Source organism: Haemorhous mexicanus, chromosome 17 (assembly GCF_027477595.1).
Source record: "Haemorhous mexicanus isolate bHaeMex1 chromosome 17, bHaeMex1.pri, whole genome shotgun sequence".
NCBI lineage: Eukaryota > Metazoa > Chordata > Aves > Passeriformes > Fringillidae > Haemorhous > Haemorhous mexicanus.
Window position 1 is genome coordinate 4218666 of NC_082357.1, and position 21705 is coordinate 4240370.

At 38.5% G+C, this 21705-nt stretch overlaps 1 protein-coding gene across 37 annotated transcripts in view; it reads left to right on the forward strand.

Annotated features, from left to right (window-relative positions):
• RBFOX1 (RNA binding fox-1 homolog 1) overlaps positions 1–21705 on the forward strand; it is a 1186796-nt gene that overhangs the window by 979304 nt on the left and 185787 nt on the right. Inside the window, exon 4 of one of the 37 annotated variants that reach the window (XM_059861577.1) lies at positions 1796–1928. The exons of the other annotated variants lie outside the window; for them this stretch is intronic. The gene's annotated coding sequence lies outside the window, so the exon portion shown is untranslated. The remainder of the gene's footprint in view (positions 1–1795; positions 1929–21705) is intronic. 37 annotated transcript variants of the gene reach the window in all.

Below are 21705 nucleotides of genomic sequence, written 5' to 3' on the forward strand. Positions count from 1 at the left end.
TCAGGCTGTCAGGGGGCAGGGTCAGGTTAGATGTTAGGAGGAAGAGTTGCAGGGGCTGCCTGGGGCTGCTCCAGCCCTGGCAGTGCCCAAGGCCAGGTTGGACAGGGCTTGGAGCAACCTGGGATAGTGGAAGGTGTCCCTGCCATGGCAGGAGGTGGAATGGGATGAGCTTTCAGGTCCTTTCCTACCCAGACCAGTCTCAGGTGATTCTCTGAAGCTGTACATGTTTAGAAATTGCCTGTGCCATTGTCCCCTGGCTTTCAGAGTTTATCAGGTGTTCTGGGTGTTACTGTGGCTCTGTCTTGCCCATCAAACTGCTGAGCCAAGCTGCCAGGAGCAGAATGGAAGCTCCTTCTGCTGAAATCAAGGCAGAATGGAAGGTACACACAACTGGCTAAAAAGGTGGAGGTGAACAATGCATAAGTAGATTTGGTAAGGGCTCAGAAGATGAGTAAAAATGGAGTTTTCCTCAAGGTCAGGAGTCTGTTTGGATCGATCTGAGAGTTCTTTGCTCAGCTGAAGTGACTGGCAAGTAAAGTGGGTGGTGGGGAAGGCAATCTGCCTTATCAACACTAGAGGCAGGCAGAGAGAAAGGGACTTTCTGCCGTGGAATATTTGATATCTGTGTTCCCAGTATCTTTATTTACTGTTTATATATATTTTTCTCAGTCCATCTTGTATTATGGAACCACATTGCTTAGCATTAGTTATCAGTACCAGTAAAATAAAATTTCAGTTTCTAGATATGATAATAACCAATAAAATTGGCTGTACCCTTTAAAGTGTGCTGTGACTGAGTAAAATATGAGCTGTGGATGCAGCTTGCCTAGCTTGACATCAGGGTTGTGTTTCACTTGACAGATGTCTGTAATTACTGATATTTTTCATGGTTTTGTGTATTTCATAAGTATCTATAAGATCATGTAGTAAATTTAGAGGGCAAATTTATCTGGTAATCTTTTAAATATCAAATTGCAGTGTTAAAATCTCTTGAAGTGCCTTGTACATACATATATATGTTTATGTCTATTAGTACAGAACTTATCTGTATAATTTTTGAAGTCTATGAAATACATGTGTATTTTGCATTACATATACACATACATTCAGTTATTTGAAAATAAATAAATGTAAAATACACATGTATTTTATAGACTTCTTTACACTGAGCTTGCTCAGTGAGACTATTTCTGTTTGTATTAATTACTGTGTCAACCTATAAATCATTCATATAAGTTCTTTTGAAATAAAAGGTGGTTTTTACTTTTTGTTTCTTTCAGGCACATGTTTAAAAATTACTTTTCATTTTGCATTAGCTTGCATGCTTACAGTATTTACATTATTTCTGATGTAAGGGTTAAACAGGCTCATACACATCCTCCCTGAATAATGCAGCGAGCTAAATGTGTTTGAAAATTTACATGGTTTCATACTGGTAAATGAGATGTAGTTGTGGATCATTTTGCTCACATATAAGCTATGTTTAATTATAAATTTATAAAAAATATATCACTGGTCAAAAGATGTGCAGGTAATGTCAATATTTTATGGAGGTAAAAGGTAAAATTGTTGAGGTGATAAAAATCCCTCTGAATTTTTTTGAAAGAGTTGTTAGACCACAAACTCCATGTCAGCTTGGTCTTCAGTTCTAGTACCATAATATTTTTACAAGGGACAACATTTTACACAGTCCATAGACCAGATCTTTCACTTTTGTGCTTACAGCTCAGTTGAAGTTATTCCCCTTGAGGACCTGACCTCAAGTGCTAAATCTGTCAATTCTATCTTTTGCTAGGAGAAGAAGATGAGGGCAGTAGAAGCCCATGCACTCACAGCAGCAGTTTCACATATTTGATGAGCTCACACTCAGAGACATCTCCATATCCTGTAGTGTTCAGCCAGGTGGACCAGGCATTACATAGCCCATAGTGAGTAAAGAGTCCTACATTATATTAAGCTCTCTCTCCGTTACTTTCTAGAACTGGGATGAGTGGCTGGTGGTGTTGGGGTGGGGGCACAATATTAGGAAATCTTCCTCAGTGATTAATCCAACAAAATGCTTTCTCTGTTTTGCTGTGTTCATCTCTTATCCTCCCATATGTTCTGACAGTTTCAGCCTAATGTGGCCACCTAACAAAGACACCTTTATTCTAATATGCATTGTAGTCTGTTGTAAAATGGGGAAAAAAAACCCCAAAACCTAAAGAAACTCCAGTGTATTCATTGAAAAATAACTTGTTTTTAATTATTGCTGGCCATGATAATAGAGAGGTATTTAGAAAGAAAATTAGCCCAAGTGAGCAAATAGCTCTCCAGACATAACATAGGGGTATGAACAAAAGCTTAAAAGAATATTCTTCGAGTATTTAAGCAGTCTTTGCATAGTGTAATCACAGACTCTGATGGTAAAATGACAGATATTTATTGGATTTATTTCGTGTTTCTAGTGTAATTCTTAAATTGTAGAGCTTAAAATGTTAAAACCAAATATTGTTGGTATTACTGAAAAAACCTCTGTAACAAATTTGGACATTTAAGAGCTGCTGGTTTTATGTGAACAGGTCATACAGCCTAATTTCAAATCCAGGTTATTGATCTGGGGGTTTTGTGCTTGACAGCCCACATTGCTTTGTGTCCAAGGTATCATTAAATCCTGGAATAGATCCAAAGCAGCAAGGCAATATGATGGGTTCTCTATCCCAAACTCAAGCACACAACTACTGGGATATCCAAGAATTCCAGGTCTGTGTAGTGTCTCCTATGAACCAGATGGTGCAGCTGGGAGATGACAGATGGACACAAAGTGGAATAGGTGCAGGGAGAGGCTGGAAGGGGGAAAACCAGAGAGCTGATCGTGATGGAAAAGAGCTGAGCGTGGTTGGTGAAGCCAAGGGAATGCTGAGAAGTGGAGATTGCTCTTATCTGTGGCTGCCTGGGAGGAGAGGACAGGATGTGCACGGCCTTTTTAGCTAAAGAGGTACGTGCTGGCCATAATAATTTACAGAGACATGTAAAAGAACCTTTAAATAGTCACATCAGGGAGTTCCTGAAACAGGATTCCAGTTTGAGTTTGGGCCAGGGGAGGTCAAGCACTTATCAAATTTTGAGAAGGAGCTTCTACCCTTAAGAAAAATTACATCATGTGGCTTCCTAGCAGGTGACTCAACTCCCTGACTCAGGAGTTCTCTTCCAGCTCTGCTTTCTTTCCAAGAAAAGCCAAAGTCACAGATGCTCTGGCATTCTCAACTGCCAAAATCCCTGTGGTTGATAGGATTAACCAGCTAAATTTGTCCATGAAAAATAAGAAATCTGTGGTTTTTTCAGCAACATTCAGTAATTCACGTGCTCCTGCAATGTTTGGTGATGGTGCTGCTTTTCCTAAAACTTGTGTTTTCTGGGGTTCTGTTAAATTTATGTGAGAAAGAAATTATAGTTTGTATACTATTAAAAAAACCAAACAAAGTGCATATTGCTTGAAGTTACCTTATTTTCAGGGGAAGGTTTATTGGAAATGCAGCTCACACAATGGATGATGAGGTGGAAAAAAATAACAGAAATTACCTCAGTGCATGCGGCCCATGTGCTTGCCATTTTTCCATTTTCTTAAGCATTTATGGACAATTGAACTTTCAAAGTGTGCAGCAAATAGGTAGTTTCCACATCTTTCTGTGCATGTTGTCCAGTTTGTACATTTTAAAAAATTATTAATAGTAAGTGCAGAGAAAGAAAAAATTCTACGTTTTGAAATGATACTAAATGTCAGGAGTAGTAACAGCACTGTGGCTCAAGACAATTCTGGTGCTGGCAGAATCAACTCCTTAATTACATTTTTCACTTATAAAGTCTGACTCATCATTTACTTTTCCTACTTTGTGCAAAACTTAATTTCAGAGGTAAAATCTCAGTGAAGGGAAACCTCAATGCTGCTTTTTTCAGTGGAGTTAAATCTTGTACAGCTGTGTGTTTGTCCTTTAATGCATGCATCAGCAAAATAATAGATGAACAGTAGCACAGTACCTGCACTAAAAATTAAACAACTTTAGGCCAAATGGATCTCTTAGGGTTGTGTGCAGGTAGGCATTGTCATTACTGCTCTGGAAAATCAATCAGGGGAAGATCCAGCTTCATTCTGCTCCATCTTCAAGGTCCTGTGGCACCACATATTTCACTGGAGACTTTCTAGTGAGTAAGAACTCAGGGACTTTGCATTGTGTAAATGTGTATTTATAAACTTGTGAGTTTGATATTGAGAGTGCCTAAAGTTTCTCTTCCATGCCAGGTCCTCTCCCACTTTCATTTTACATATAGCTGTCTATAGCTGCTGCTGTTCCAGCTGCATTTACTTATTCCTTCTTATATATTCTCTTTATATTTTTATTGAGGGTTGTCAGTAAACAAAAACGAAACTTGTCCTTTCTAGGTTAGGTAGCAGTACTTTCCTTCCACCTATTTCATCAGATTTAAACCTTTCATGAAACTCTTCAATAATCATTATATTTTCCTGCTTTGCCTTTTTGATCATTTATTTGTGTTAAGCAATCAGCTAAATGAGCATTTTAAACTTAGACCCAAGTGACTTAGTGCAGTGCCTGTGTGTACCTTGATGATTGATCTGAGCATAAAGATTCTATCCATGTTTTCAGTCTTATATCTGGATAGATGTTGTTTTAGGAGTGAGGTGAGAGCCATTTGCAGTATGCATGTACCAATATTTATGTAGACATACAAACAAAAGGTTGAAATACAGGTAGGACAATATGCAAGGATTAATTTTTGCTCTCTTTCTGGCCTTTTTAAATAAAACATGGATGATTCTGTGATACCAGTTCATTTAACCACTTCAGTCACTTAATTTAAAAAGGATGAAAGGATGAGTAGTAGGAAAAGATTAAAAAAAAACAACAGAAAAATAGAATTAGTAGCAAGCAGTTTGCTCTGTGGTTTTCCCAGGTGAATGTTACATGCTGATAGAACACAGCACCGTGGACAAGAAATAATCTTGACTCTTTTGCTCACTTACTGCCTTCCTGCAGCCTTCCTGCAGCTGATTCTTTGTGGCGGAAATACTCTGCCAGCCACGTCCTTACAGTGTCACCCTTTGAACCATTGTGCCTGGGTGCTCTTTTTGCAGCTCAGGACAGTTATAGTCTGGTGACACGTGGAGTAATTCACGTTTCTGGATTTTAGCAGCATTTAATTGAGTGCTATTGGGTTTCTGCATAAATATGTGTGAAATGATTGTTCATTTCTGATCCCAACCTTTTGATTAATCAGCTTTCCCTTGGACAGTCTCGCAGAATTTGCCGTGTTGTGCAGCAGCCAAGCCAGCATTTAAGATTTTCATTGTTAAGCTCAGTTAAAGTACAAATTCAGATTTTAGTAAATGGCTTTTTGAATAAATAAGCATATGAAATGATCCTCTGTGATACCACTTCTTTTTTCTTTTTTTGAGAAATGCATCCCTCCATAGAAAGGGCTGCTCAGGCCATTCAGGTTTTTTTTTTTTTTAATAACATGAGATACATTAAAGTAGAATGAAGTAATCTCTCATAGCAGAGGAGCAGAATGACCTTTTAGCCATATAAAGTTTGATCTGGTGCCTGGATTGGCACATGAATAGAAATAAAGCTGGGTTGGTCTGGCATCTCTGGAGAGCTGTTTGAGAACACACCAAGTGGTCAGTGAAATGCCTGGTGCAGCAAGAGTTGAATATCATACATGACAGATGCTGGACAACTTTATAGTGCTAGTGGAACTGCCATGTGTATTGGAAATTAATTTTTAAAGGGATTTATAACATGTAGTTGTGATTGAGAACTAAGAATGTGTGAGAGGATTACAAAGAATCTCAGAAAAGAAGGTGCAATTAATTTTAAATCCACTGGAACTCCACTAAGACAACCATTCTGTGTAGGATCACACAGCAGCTTGCAGCATGGCAGCGCCTTTTTCTTATACCAACCTAATTTACTATTATTGCATCAAAAAAAAAAAATTGTTGATGTTTCTATCAAATGCCCTTTCATCTCCAACTACAGCTTTTTTTTTTTACCAGTGCCTCCTGCAATCCATAATTTTTTTCTGATAAAACTGATGGTGAATTCCAAAACTATTAGCTATAAATTCTCATGCTGTCATTAATTGCCTTGTCTAATTGAAGAACCAAATGTTGGGGAACTCAAAAATGGCACTACAGTTGTAATCACTTCTTTAATGCTTTTAAATTTGGTGCAAACTAAATGATTACTCACAGAAAATATTAGTACAGAGAAAATACAGCGTGGGCAAATGTTATGCTGCTTTCCCTGAAGTATTCAGGTGACCTTATTATCTACCAACATGAAAAACTGCTGTTGGGAGAGGAAGGTCATTCAGACATCAAGGAAAGATCAGTCCTTGTCCTTTGCCATTGAGACTCCCAAGTATCTATCAGCTGCTCTAGAGAGGAATCCCACAACTGATTTGCTGTGTGTGATATGCTGATAAAATCCCTGCTGATTTTCATTCCTGGGGATAGAAATAATTAGGTGGTGACACAGTAAGGTGATAATCAAAGCCATTTTTGCAAAGCCCAGGCCATAAAGCCTGATTTGTCAACAAAACCTATTTGCTTATTAATATGGGATTTCACATGTACATGAACTCGTTGGAATATTCCTATATCAGTAGAGCTGCAGATAGAAAATGAAGCTGTTTATTGATCAGAAGTGATTTTGTCCCTGGAGTCCGTGCCCTAACTGTAAAGTACAAGTGCTGACTGCCACACTCTGCTGATTGCAGATTTTTTTTGACAGCCAAGACCTGACTCTTCCCTAATCCCTGCAGCTGCATTGTAGGAATTACAAAGCTCATGTGACAGACCTGTTCTGTATTCCAAGAACTGCAACACACCTGTCATCAGATAGAAGCAAGTATGCCCAAGTCATCACTTTACTTGGGAAGCAGAACAGATGATTGAAATTATTTCTTACTACTAACTAATTCCCCTTTTAGCAGAGATAAGCTGCTTTGTTCAGCTGTAAATGAAACATTAGGGTATTAGCTGTCAAGGCAGAAGTATTGGAGGAGCTAAGATTTTATCAGCAGTAGTAACATTCTGGGCAATAAATTGTTTTGTTGGGCAGAATACTATTCTCCAGAGGTACAGAGAAACAAAGCTCATTAAGGTAAATGCTTAAAGCACTGCAAAAAAGCAAAGACAAAGGCTTATTTCCTTTGTTTTGGGGATAGATAAAACATTTGCACTTTTTCATCTCTCTGTAGCAGTGAAGAATTATGTGGTACTGTTATTAAAAAGATGCATTTGTAGGCTTGTAGAATGCTTTCTGAATATATCCAAGGGACAAATAGACTCCTGAAATATCAACAGAGAGCTGTAGTAAGGGATGGCTTTTTGGAAATTGTTTTGTTTCCCTCTGGGTAAAATTAGGTATCTGCACATTGTCCTGTACTTAGCATTCATCAGATTAATAGACTTGCATTATTAAATGAATGTTTGAATTGGAGAAGCAGAAATGTGGGAGTTATACAAAATATTTTTATCAGTACATGTACCTAAATTAAATTCATGTGGTTTATGGCATGAAGCATTAGGATGAGAGGAGCTTGATGGTAGGGACTGCAGATCAAGAAAAATATTTGGAATATTAGGAAGGAATTCGAGCTCTGTAAACCAAGGGTGGACATAAACTTGCTATCAGAAACAGTTAAATAGAATAAAAGTAAAATAGGTCAGAGGTATCTCTGTTCATGAGCTCAAAAGCCTGCAAGTAGCCAGAGGCAGATACTGTTTTCCATCATTACTTGTTTGAAGCAGCATTTTAGAAAACTGTAAAATAGAAGTTTCATACATAATACAAAGAACAAAGACGTGTAGCTGCAAAATTGCATGGAAGATTCTGTTAATAACTGACATAAATGTCTTGAGAATTTTCTCTGTGCAACATGGAGGGTTTGGAAACACTGAGGAGAGCTTTGCAGTCCATCCTGTTACCTACAAAGGAGTCAAGAAAAGATGCTTTAGGAAGAACTGAGTAAAAATTAGAAGACATCTGACCAAAGCAAGGGTTATTTTTTAATGGCTTTCTGTAGACAGGAAATCCTACACAGATAAAAACCAAAATTCTGAATTCTGCTAGTTGGTTTTATGTATTATAGAAATAGATATTCTAGTTAGATATATATATATTATATTTTATATGTATTTATATATATATACATATTCTATATATCTGTGTATTATTAATATTATTCTATTATATATAGACACAATTTTGTTTCAATATGGCTGTCACTGGGTCATTGTCCAGTGATGGACAAATCTTCAGAATCAGTTTTCCTTCTCTGTGATTCAGATATGTCAGCCCACCAGAATAATCTGCTTGATTTTGAGGGGATAAGCACAATAACAGTCAGCTTTTTATTGGCTAAGACTGGAATTAATGAAGTTGTTGTTTCCTCATTTGGAGTAATTGAGCCCATCTGACAAAGTGGTAAGGTTTGGTGAGGGAGGATTAAGTGATGCTTTGATTTACTGTTTTATATTGTTAAAGAGCATTCATACTTAATGCAAATGCTTTATATGCACCCACCAACTGTAAAAGAAGATAAACTTGATTTAAAAATTCAGATTTGATCTGAAGAGTTTCCATTTGAAGACCATGGCTCTGCTGTGTGCTGGCCTGTCTCTTGTTTGGTCCCAGTTGCAGCAGGAACCTTTAGGCTCCTGTTTTACTCCAAGTGCTGCCTCAGATCCAGCCCAGCCTGCCTGGACTGCAGCCCTTACTGGAGATTTCTAATCTGGAAATGCTGCCCAGGCACAACTCTTGTACATTTGCTGAAGTTCAATGGGAACACGAGAAGTTCCAAAGGTAAACTCAGAAGACCAAAACATCCCCTCAAAATATCAGGGCTTCCTGCTTGTGGTAAAATCTTTACTCTGCTTTCTTTCTCTTTGGGGAAATCTCTTTTCTTAGATGTCTCAGGAGATGAACACCAGGTTTTACACACAATGGCTTTATTTTAGATGATGCATCCTTCAGAACAACCAGTCACTCTGCAGCAATTTAAGTAATATTTGCAATTGTTGATTTCACCCTATGTTTTTTTCCCTTGACTTGAGAAATAGGGTTCATAGATACAATGTACTGTGTAAGTGTAGTAGGCTGTTGCTGGTTTTATTAAAATAAGACTGAAATATTTTGCATTATGAACTCATCCTCAGGGTACTGTCTTATAGTTATCTATAAGCTTAAAACCCCCAGATTTTCAACTGCCATGATCAGCAAATGAATGAGAACTGGACTTGGATCTTCTAAAATGCATGGGTTGGCTTTGGGGTGCCAGAGATCACAGCACCCCCTGTGAATTCATCCCAGGGAATTATTGAAATCATCAGGTGTTAATGGGAGAGCACCTTGAAGAATCCACAGGGATCAGACCCAGTCATTTGCATTAGTTGAACAGGGTGAAGCTTTTTTCTTTGTAACCCATTTTTCCTAAGCAGCTGCTTTTCAGAGTTCTACACCAAAATGGAAAAGGGCTGTGGGGAAAATGAGCTCCTAGAGCTCTTGTGCAGAGGCCAATCAGGAGCTGATCACTTGAAGTACTTTAGTTTGGGTATGGAGGATATCAGTTACGGTTACATTTTGTCATTTTATATTAACAAAAAGATCAGCCTAGACAAAACCCATAGTCCTGATTCCAAAAGATGAGGTGGAGAGGTCTACTCTAATTTTTAATTGGTATTCTAAAGTAATTTTAATCATGCTTTCACCTTGTTTCAAAGCATAAATTTAGTTTTAAATACACACTTATTTTCAGTAATCATGGACAATTACTGAAATATTCAGAGACCTGGAATAATTTGTGTATTTACCAGTGGCTTGATTTTATCTAACATCTATTTAAGCTTTGGGAATGTTACTGCCATGAATCACCAGGAGAAAAAAAAAAATAACCCCAACAACAAGGGGGAAACAAACAAACAAAAAACCCACCAAACCAGAACAAAAAGTTGAAATTTTTCTTTGTTCTTGTCTACTTTAGGAGCTCATGGAGAAGCTTGAAAGTGGATAGAGCTCTGAAAAAATACCAAAGGTTGTTGTTGTTGTTGTTAAAGGGGAAGGGAAAAGTTTTCTGCAGTGCATCAGAAATGTCAGGCTAACAGGGTACAAGGTGTGATCTGAGAGAAACCTCAGCAGGCTCACTTTGTACTGACAGCTCTAACCCAAATTCAGCCTTCCCTTACTGTGTCACTCTGACTTTATGCAAGATCAGGGATTTCTGTCTTCTCTCAGCTTTGTTACAGCCAGCACAAACCCCTCTGCTCCGTGTGTTTATTGGCTGGAACACCAACTGGGGCTAATTCATACTGCAGGTGATCCAGGCACTTAGTCCAGCTCTAATGCATGTGGTTAAATTAAAAATAAAATGTCTATTTTGGATATTTGTGACATGAGACTCAGAAACATAAGAAGCCAAACATATCTCATGTATAGATCTATCCTGGCCACATAGCAGCATCTTTAATTTACAGTTTCTGTTGCTGTGCTGCTTTTTGACATTGCTCAGAATCAATTAAAGCCAGAGTGAGCCAGTGCAGAGTTTTGACACTTGACTGTGCTGGAAAGGGTTGTGGTAGAAGACTAGAATTTTCTGTTTAGGACATCAGTGCAGTTGTCTTTTGTTTCAGCAGCAAGAAAAGGAGAGATAAAAGTTAGGAAAATTACACATTTGTCAGAGAACTTGTGGAAGTGGCGGAGACTTTCACGGTCTCTACACCAGTCAGTGAACACTTCATGTTTTAGTTTGTGAAATTGCTTACTGCACTATTTACTGGTGAAGTGTTGAGTGTTTTATACCCCCTGACCCCCATGTTTTCAGCTGTGTAATGTTATTTTTTCGTGTCAACCCTTCGCCTGAACTGCCTGGTGTGGATCTCACAGCAGCAGTGGTTCCTGAAGGAAGCAGGAGTAGTACTTAGCTGAGAAATCCTACTTTGGCTGCTGCTGGGCCCAGGAACTGCAGACTGTTCCTGGATCCTGCAGGTTTGATACTCTGGGGTGTAGTGTAACCCATTAGCTGGTTTTCCATGCCTTGACAGGATTTTTTTCAAGTCCTCTCTAGTCCTCTGTGTTCTTTATTCATTTGGATTTTTTGCATGATTTTCATTGCAATGAAACACTCTTCGTTTTTCCTGTGTCAGTGGTTGATTTTTTCATGTGTGCTGTGGTTTAGAGTCCTCACTTGGCTAGCCAGGAGAAAGAATAATGGAGAGGCAGTACTGAAAAACACCGTGGTGTTGTTCTGTTCATATGGCTTCTGGATAAATCCCTGAATTACTGTATTGAAGTTGCTTGAAATTTTACAGTCTTTGCTGACAGAAAACCAGGAGAATCTATCAGCAGTGCACAGTGGCTGGGCCACATTCCTCAAATAATCCAGTCAATTAAAAATTGATTTTTGTTCTAGGCAGCATGGTGGTAATGTAGTGGGGAGACAGTGTATGCATTACCAGCAGAGCTCACATCAGTTAAGTGATATTTAGGTGATCTTCTGTCATGGGAGAAAGCAGTGCAGTTGATGATCTTTGCTACTGAAGAAGCTAAATTGAAGTGTCAGATACCAGAATTGCATTTTATTTCTAATATGTTGGCCTGCCAGCCTGGGAGAAGCTATGTGAAGTCTGCGAATACAAAGGGACAAAAGTGCTAAATCTAGCAGAAACTGAATGGTTTGGGGAAGATACTATAACATGGCTTTTAGAGCCTTTAAATGCATTTAAAGGCATTGAATCTTGCACTTCAGTTGCTGGACCTTTTGTCTGCTAACTTGCTCCCTTTTTCTGTCAGCAGCTCTAAAGTAAATGAAGGATGTGCATGATCTAAATTACAACAGTCTTCTTTATTTTTTTAAATACTCCTTAAATTAGTTGAAGTGAGAACAAAAAAAAAAAAAGGCCCAAACCTATTATTGAAAAATGTATTTCCCTCGGATGTGCACAATTCTGAGCTGCAGAATTTAAAGAGGCATCTCTCTACAATCAGAAATGTGGAAATATGCAGTTATGAAGATTGGGCTCTACCTCCAGCACACACTGGGAGTCTGCACTGTGAGACACAAAGCTGAAATCACTCTGCTCTTCTCTTGAGTCATTAAAGCATCTATTGCTAAAGACAGCTTTGCAAATTTTCCAGCAGAATAGAAAACATGCAGGAAGTTTTACTTCAGGTTCTTAGTAACCACAGGATGCTAAAATCACATCTGCTCTTGGTTATGAAATATCACAACTTGATACTAAAGGTGTAACTGGGATTTTTTTTTTTTTTAACATGATACAGGCTTTTCCCTTCCTTTTCTCTCAAAAGCATTCTAGGATGTCCTGGTGCATCTGTGCTTCACCTAAAAGGTGGCTGCATTTCAGTGGCAGGCTAAGTGATCTCTACGCTCTTCTCCAGACCTCTTGGAAATTCAATTCCTTAATTACTTCCAAGAGCTTTATGGTGCTCAGGTGAAAGGCTTGGAGAAATTGAAAGCAGGCTTGTTCTTTAAAGTTTAGGTCCTAATTTGAGGTTAAGATCCTAATTTTTAAATGGATAGTGTTACTTCTGTGCTTAAATGCCTTACATCTAAACCCTTTGTCATGGTGATATTTTAGTCACGTATTGACATGCACCTCATCTTGGCTTAGCTCTCAGCCTGCAGCTTTGTATCTGTTTGTGAAATGGATGTATCAGGGACAGGCTGGAGGGATGGGCAGTGATCTGTGAGCTAGAGTAATCCCACGCTCTATTTCTGAACATTGCCTGACAAAAATGTTTGACATCTCACAGCCAGTTTGCAAAGGAGATAGTGCATTTCCAAACATCAGAATCTAAAATTGCTTGCAATGGAAGAGATTGGCACCAAAAGAAGTTGGCCATCAGTCCAACTCTTTGTAAGCATCATGTTTATTTTTAACCTAGGTTTTAATAGGCTGAAAGCCTTCCATAAAAGATAATTTCACCTGTGACAGTAGATGTCTTCATTATTTTATTACTAGGCTGTATAAAGGGAAAATAAATCACAAATTCTCATTAAATGTTATTCTTTGGGTAAAATGCTGCTGGGTTTTAGTGCTCTGATAGGGGAACAAAGATAAAGAAAAACAAGAAATATGCTTCTGGGCCTCAGAACTCTTCAGCATGATTTGAATACAAGTGGCTGCCTGTGATAAGTACGTTGGGCTCCCTTCTGTTAATTACAGTATTTCTAACCAGACTACTTTGACAGCCCCTGTGTCATATTCTGCTGAATCCTCCCTGCACTATCACTTGGAGGAGAAGCCTCCTTCCCACAATGTGAATAGTTTTTGATGGATTATAATTTCAGAAGGTCTGTGCCACAAGCAGATACTTGTTCTCTGCTCAGCTGGAATGACTTCTGTCTGTTCCTGACTAAATGGACAAACTTTTCCCAGGCAGTGACAGAGGAAGTACAAAATGGGTTCAGACACTTTCTCTTAAAATGTCATTTTAAACCGTGTGCCTTATTTCATTGTATTTTTTTGTGTAGAGGTGACAGTTTCCTCGATTTGTTGCTGTGAGTGACAGTTAACTTATTGTAAACATGAAAGCTTTTCTTTTCTCTGGGTTCCATTAAGTAGCAGGCAGTTTTAAATTTATTTGTTGTTCTTTTTTCCTTATAATAGTGCAATACAAGCTGGCTACTAATCTCCAGATCAAAGCTAGCTATTGTAATTATTGTAATTTGATATTATAAAAATACCCACTGATGTTTTGTGAAACCCAAGAAACTGCTTCCTCTTAACTTGAGGTTTGCATTTTGTGACCAGTTTAAGTAACTTCTTCAGAAGCATTTAGACAAAAAAGGCCAAGAGTTGTCGTAACTTTTCTTTTACAATATTATTGTAGTTTTATCCAAACTCCACCAGGTGTTGCCAAAGAACATAGAGCCAAAGAAAAGTTTACAGCTGAAGTGGAAGTTGCTCAGAGCGAGTGTGTACCTTTTCATGAGCACAGGCATTAAAAGCTTTTTCTGAAGCAGAAACAACTTCCCTACAGATTTAAGATCATTCCTCTTTTTTTTTTTGTAACTAAACATCGGGAATCAAACTATTTGGTACAGAGTTGCATTGTTGATGTGGGTTTTGCATTCTTAAAATCTGTTTTTTCTTATGAAAGGAAGATATTCTCTCACAGGCTATAGGTGAATATTAGGCTGGTTTAACCATTCAATGCAGACTACTGTAAATATTCCACTATGTTGCTGTTTGAATTTTGGGTGATGGGGTCGTCCTTTTAGCCAGACGTTCAAATTACTAAATTTTGTTTATTTTGTGGGTTTGGGATCTTTTCATTCCAACAAGCCAAGTTCCTACAGACACTCTATTCCTACCACCTTTGGCAAAGATATTTCTTTCCTTTGTTTGCTTTTCGTCTCGCTGACTCAGGAGTTTTGCAGATCACAAATCAGTTCTGTTTCAGGGTTTGTCTCATTCTGGGAAGGAAATGTGCTTCCAAAAGCCAAGGTTTGCTGGAGGCAATAAGAGCCCCAGAGTTGTGGCTGCTGGCAGGGGTGCAGTGCAGGATGCTCAGGCGAACGGCGCTTGGTGGCAGCCAGAGCCGCTGCCGAGCCCTGGCGCAGAGCAGCTTCCACCCTGCCTCCCTGGTGAGTCCAGCCACTGTGCTCATGGCATGAAAAGCAACGTGCATTTTAATTGCTGCTCTTGTTTTGGAACTCTTGCTGGAGCATTGCTATGGTTTAAGTGAAAAAGGCTGGATTGTGGGCGGTACTGGTTGCCAGAAATCGTGTAACCAGCTTGTGATGGTGATGTAAAAAATCTGTGTTAGGTGCTGCACTGAGGCAGGAACTTGGAGGGAATCACCTCTGGCAGGTAATTGGGAATCTCTAGAATGGCAGCTTTACATTCCAGAAATGCTGTGATGTTTTCTTTTGTGCTTTAATTAAAGCTTTCGCTTTATTGTTGTGCACAAATGTGTTATATTTGAATGTTTATTGAATGTTCAGTAGCAAGGAGGAAACCCGGATTCTTTGGGGTAGTCTGGCATAATCAGTGTGGGCTGCAAAGATACAGGTGGTTAAAGGAGAAGAAAGGAAAAACCTAAAATGTTGCAGTTACTTGAAGCAGAAACATGTTCAAAAATGTGACTGTAGCTAAGGCTGCACAAAGAAACTTGTTGCTTGCAAGAAATCCAGGGCAGTGACTTCACCTGGTGGTATTTAATTCATTATTTATTGAGCATGATGTTTGCTTTCCCTTGGGATGTGCTCTCCATCCTTCCACCCAGAAGTGTCAGCTAATGATTTGAATGTAAAATATTTTAATTACTTTAGACCTCAGTAGATGTTTCTATGTAGGCAATTTGCTCCCTTTCCTAACCATGTGAGTACAGTAAATAACTCAATATTGCTGTAGCTTTCCTGGGATCCCGTTTTATCTCCATCGCGATGCACTTGACCAAGAGGGTGCAGAGGAACAAGTGGAAATTTAAGTTACCCTACAAAGGTGAGACTGGATTGGTGTTTAAGCTGGTAGGTGTAATACAGATGCTGTGATCAGGGGCTGAGAGCCAAAATCCTCCCAGCCCTCATGCCACTCTGAGCAGAGGTACTGGAGATGGAGCACTTCTCTGATGTGCTCTTATCAGTTGGAGCATAATGTAAATCCTGTTACAGCAGCTTTGTCCAATCTGCCTGTAGCTTTGTTCTGAACCTTTCAGAAACAGTTCACTGAAGCAGAAAGAACACTGTGAATTGATATTATAAACCTGCATGGTTACTTTATTCATTGTTGGAGCAATAGAATATAACAGAAGTATTTATTTTAGTGGATTGAGGAGACTTTTTTTTCCCCCCTATCAACATGAGCAGAGGAAAAATGTTCTAAATGCAAAAGAGGAAAAGCTAATGCTATAATCACATCCATACCCACTCAGAGCACAATCCCATTGAAAGATAATGCAGAACACCATATGTTTAAATTATTTTACACATTTAAAGAGATTTTTAAAATCCCAAAGTGTTGTTATTTCCTGCTGATGTAGAAAAAATATCAGGTGACACTATTATAATCAGGAAATAATAGTCCTGTGAAATAAAAGCTTCTCATCATGCACTTAGTCTTCCCAGACAACTGTATTTTTCTAAACACCACCTACCTGCTCTCTTTGGGGCTGAGATGAGCCTTGGCAATTCAAGATTGCATTGTATTCACTTTCTTGCTGGTGGGCATTTCTTACTGAAGTTCAAGAGCGTGAAATTTCTCTTTAGTCTCACTGCTTTGATATGGTATTTGCCTAATAATCAAACAAATTAAAGTGTGGAAAAAAATTGATAAAACTGCAATATCTTAAAATGAAGAGGCTGAAACAGTAAATTGAGTTCCTTGTAATAATGCTGCGGTGCCATGTTGACCCTTATTCTTGAAAATCAGTTTTGATGTTGTGCATCAGTAAGATGTGCGTTATTTGAACTTTACAAGTGTCATGTAATCTCCAAATTCTGGCATTATACTTGAAGATCTTGCACAGAGTTTTAATTAACATTTGTGAATTATGCAGATAAGGAAGCCCAGCTCTAATGGCAGATGTTTGTATATGCTATCAATGACTTTCTGCTACTTAAGACACATCTTCTGTTGTGTGGAACTCTTACAAAGTGAGTTCCATTACCACTAAAGAGTTTTTTTAAATAGAGAGCACTCTAAGACGAGAGTTATTTAAGATAGAAATATTTTTGTGTCCTGCTCTTAAAATTTCACTGCTCCTTTTGCTGTAGTGTAAGGAGTTTCTCACACTGAGGCAAAAATCAGAATAAGTTTGGGTGGATACAAAGCAAAGTCTAACAAATTTTTATATGTGATGTCATGGGTTTGGGTGCCTTATGGGGTGAAAAGTGAAAGCTTGTTTTGTTTTTCTTTCTTTTTTAATTTTCTCTTCTAGGTAGCATAGCAAGAAAGGACATTTTCTTTCTCTTAATTTCACATGTTTCAACAATTTTCGAGTGGCAGGAATGCTCCTGATTTTCCATATCTATCTGTTTTTCTCTTTACATAGCAAATATTTGTATGATCTTTCATGGGATGAGTGGTGCTGTTCATCCTTGTTAAAGGGCTTGGGGGTTTCAGGGAGTCTTCAAACATTTGGCAGTTTTAAAGTGGGTAACACACAGTCAGGTGTGAATCCTGGATGGGCATTATTTGCTTCATTCTCACTTCAGATTCCAGCTACCTAAATCTGACAGTTGGAAATGCAGTAAAATGTAAAGAGGAATAAATTGAGTTATTTTGGTAGGTTGCTGTTTTCTTTCTCTGTCCCCACACCTCTCATCAATCCAGATGTTTTGTCCATTGAGCACAAGATGCTGGCATCTCTAGGTTATGGAAACAAATCTGTTTGTATTAGCAAGATGAATGCTGAACTGATTTAGTAGCCAGGTCATCTCTCTCTGATCACAGTAAATATTTGCATTGATTAGAAGGTAAAACAGGGCCTGTTTTGTGAGGCTAGGAAGTTGTATTGGTGCTGCTTTTTTTTTTTTTTCCTCAAGGTGCTGCTTTTTTCTTTCCCTCTTCTACATGGGATTTATTGTTATCCTTTTTTTCTTCCAAAATAAACTTAAAAATTTCTGAATGCTTGGTGGAAAAAAAAGGTGTATATGTAGTGTTATGTTTTCACATTTATGTATCTCTGTCTTCTAAAGTTTGTAGAATTCTTTGCAGATCTGTTTTTGCATTAAATTTTCAGTCTGAAACAATTCCTCCCATTTTGTGCTCTATAGGACTGTAATATCTGTCCAATGATGAGCTGCATCCAACATTTTGTTAGCTGCAATGGGAAGTGACAGTCTGACTAAAAGAAAACGTCCGTGTCAAGGAAACAGATATTACTTCTATCTTACAGATTACTGAAAGCCTGGGCACTGAAGACTCTGAGATTGCAGATGCACTAAGGTTTCATATTGATCCATGTTAGCCTAATTTGATCAGAAGAGTGACTTCTGTATCGTGTTATTTTCTTTTCTAGTATTTGATTGAGATGGTCAAACACTGAGAAAATTGTGCAGGAAAAGGAGGGATTGGAAAGGAGAGACATTCAAAAAAATATTACAGATTTGTTAGATAAATTCCATTTGCATTGATTTTCACTGGGGATATCTATCTTTTGATGGCAGCTGTCTTCAAAATAATAGCATAATAGATAATACTCTGCTACATAATTTTGTATTTTTATTACTTCTTTTCAATGGTATTTGTAGAATAATTTAATCATCGAAGTTGGTCAGTACCTGCCCACTCGGCAAAGATATTTTTCTTTATTGTATTGTCAATGGCTTTTTTGGCAGAATAGAAGGAAGCCATAGTTGCTATGCAAGAATAGGAAATTGGAAAATGTTTGAAGAACTACAGAATGGGTGTGCAAAAGTGTCAGTTATTTCCTGGTCTTGCAGAAGTAGGTCTGGAGTGCAGGGAGTGCTCAAGAACACGGGCTGTGTCTGCTCTGCCACATCAGGGTTCTAGTGCTGGTTTGAGGAGCCCCTGCCCTGAGGGTTTGTTGCCTTGCTTCAGCAAAGGATGGAGGCAGGGGGTGATAAAGCACTGTCAGATTATCACAATTTCAGAGGTTCCCTCATGACATGGTCCCCAGGAACTGGGAGCCTCAAGAAAGCAGCATGGGATGGTGTGGAGTTCACATTCTCTGAACAAAGAGACACATAATTCTCTCTCCCAGGATTTTTCCTGGGGAAGGCAGTGAGGACTTCAGAGATAAAGAAAAAACAATTCTTATCTCTATTGACTGCGCCTATTGTTTTGCACATGCGGTATGTGTTATGGAAATTGTTTACCTGAAGTGATTTGTTAACTGGACACTGGTGAAAGTTGTTTTGAGTGATGAGCCTATCACTCAAAGCTGTGTCCTGGCTGTCTCAGTCACAGGTTTTTCTTTAGTATTCTTCAGTATAGTATCTTTTTAGTATGTAATTTGGTGTAGCATTAGTGTAATGTAGTATAGCCTAATAAAGCATTTGTTCAGCCTTTCTGAATCATGGATTCAGACCCCATTATTCCCTGCACTGCGGCTCCTGGCATCCATAGGAATGTGGCTCAGAGGCTCCTGCTCAGGGAGCAGGCGTGGCAGGTGCTTCTGACTGATCTGCTCTTCTCCAGGTCCTTCACCCCCTCCCTGCAGACATGGAGCTCATCAGTTCATTGGAGTCCCTCTTCCAATTCCCCCAGGTTGTTCTGAGGAGCTGTGCCCTGCTCTCCGTTTCCACAGTCCTAGCAGGGAGCCTACATTTTATCCAGTCACCCCTTTAGGGACACGCAGCTTGCTTAAGGTGAAAAAAGTCCAGTGGAATTTTGCTTGCCAATCTCATGTAAAGGAAACACAGGATCTGAAAAGTATGTTGTCTAAAAGTTTAATATTAAGACATGAGAAGCCATTGGCTTGTTGTCATTCCCTGGCAAAGATCCTAATTTTCGTACCAAACTTAGTACTGGAAGTCTTCTGTCCAGTCAAATAAAAATAGCACTAAAAAGCATCCATTTTGTACAGACTGAAAAAAGACTGGTTGTACAGTGACATGGTAGAAGCCTTAGTGAGACAGGGTGGTTATCACATGGTGTCATCACATCATTTGCAGAGCAGTTATTAGTATTATTTTTCCTTGCAGTTATGGCTTAGGACAGGGAAAATGTGGTATGTTGCTTTCTTTTTTCATTTTTTACTCGGGAGATTGCATGCTTTGTCAAGAGTGCATTTGTTAGTCTCAGTGTCATATTTATATTAAAGACATAACAGAATCCTACTGCACTGTCAATTGCTTTTCATTACCCTTGTCTTTGCTTGCAAAGGTCATCACCTCACATGTGAATCAAATTTGGAAAAGAGTATTTTCTTCACAAGCAGAATTGTAGTCTGAATTTCAAGGCAATGCGGTTTGAGGAAGTTGATGTAGCATCTTCCTGAGCTTCCTTTTAACAGATAAAGTTAATTCAGCACTTTGTGTGGGCAGATTGCATTCTCCCCTATCAGAGTTGCCTTGCTTTTGTTTTGTTTCACATTTGAATAATACATTTGATTACCATGGCAAATGTTGCAGCGTATGCACGCCTGACTGTAGTGCCTAATTAACTGATGATAACAAGGCAGGACTGCCCTCTTCTCTTTCATAAGCAATCATATACATGACAGTTCTTTTATCTTTCTTCAAAATTGACTTGCTCTCCTGACCCTTAAGCAGCTCCTGTTTGGTGTGTTTACCTCTGATGTCTTTGCAAGACTGTTAATTTTCTGTGGCATATCCTATCCAGTTGTAATTAACACATTGAACAGCGAAGAAATAGTTCTGCTTGCAGATGCCTAATGGAGGAATGCTTTCTTCCAGTAATTATACAGCTTCATTTCACTCATTCCCATTGACCTGCAAGGATTTTGGGGTGGGTTTTCCTTGTTTGGTGGGGTTTTTGTTGAGAACGACTCCAGTGGTGCAGTCTTACCTTGGTAGAGAAAACAAACTAAAACATCAGTTTGTGTACAAAAAATAGTTTATGTCCACCTATCAGCTTGGGGGCAGTCACTGGTAAGTTTGGTCAAGGTCTGGACTCAGCCAAGTTAAATTGGAGCTCAACAGTGCTGTCATCTTGCATGTATTTAATCCTGAAGTCGAAGGCCTGTTATAATTAGAAACTTGAAGAAGCACTTGACCTATTTTAAGGAAGCATTGAAGTTGCACGTACATAAAGCAAATATTTTCCACCATTGTGTCTTTAACTGAGCCTAGATTTCAGATAGACGAAACCAGGATTTCTACTCACTGTTTTATAGCTAGACTGAGAATAAAGCCATAATGAATCCAAGTTCAAAGGGAGGAAGGTAGAAGAGGAAAGGTTGGCAGTTACAGCAATAAAAACAGGGGCAAAAAGAACAGCTTTTCTGAAGGACTCAGGCTGGAATAATAATGATAGAATTGTCTAAATCGATATATCTCTTGTCAGCCTCACGTCTGATGTTTGAATCAGTCAGGCCTTTTCTGCAAGAGCTTTCCTCAGGAATATTGAATTATTTATTATTTGTATCTTTTTTCCTTCCCTTTCTGATGATTTTTTTTTCTTTTTTTTTTTTCCTAACTTAGTAAAATTTGTTTTTTATGCTGCCAGGTTCAGTGTTGTCTGCTGTTTGATAAATAGCAGTAATTGGGTGTATAGCAGAAGTCATGTAAAAATGTATGACTTCAATTACATCTGGAACAATTTTTTCTTTATATTGATCTTCTTTTTTTTTTTTTTTTTCCCTGTATAAGATCTGCTCTTCATAGCCTCCAGTGCTGAGTTTTTAAAGAATTACTCTATGTCCATATGTTGGCATGCACTTTTGAACCCATGCATATTTTTTTTAAAAAATGGAGTGCTGTCTCGAATCAGAGTTCTGCCTGAGCAGGAAGTGAAAAATTAGAGTCATTCAAATGGTGAAATATTCATATTGTATTCTAGTCAGATGAAGGATTGCATTACTTTAAAATTACAATGCCTACTTACAGTCCCTGTTTCTCTTGTCTGAGATAATGAAATGAGGGTTCTGGCCAATTAATGAAAACATCATTTATTAGCAATTATAATCTAGATAAAATTAAAATATGTGTTTTGAAAGTCATGTGGTTAAGTGCTCTCATTCAAATCTGCAG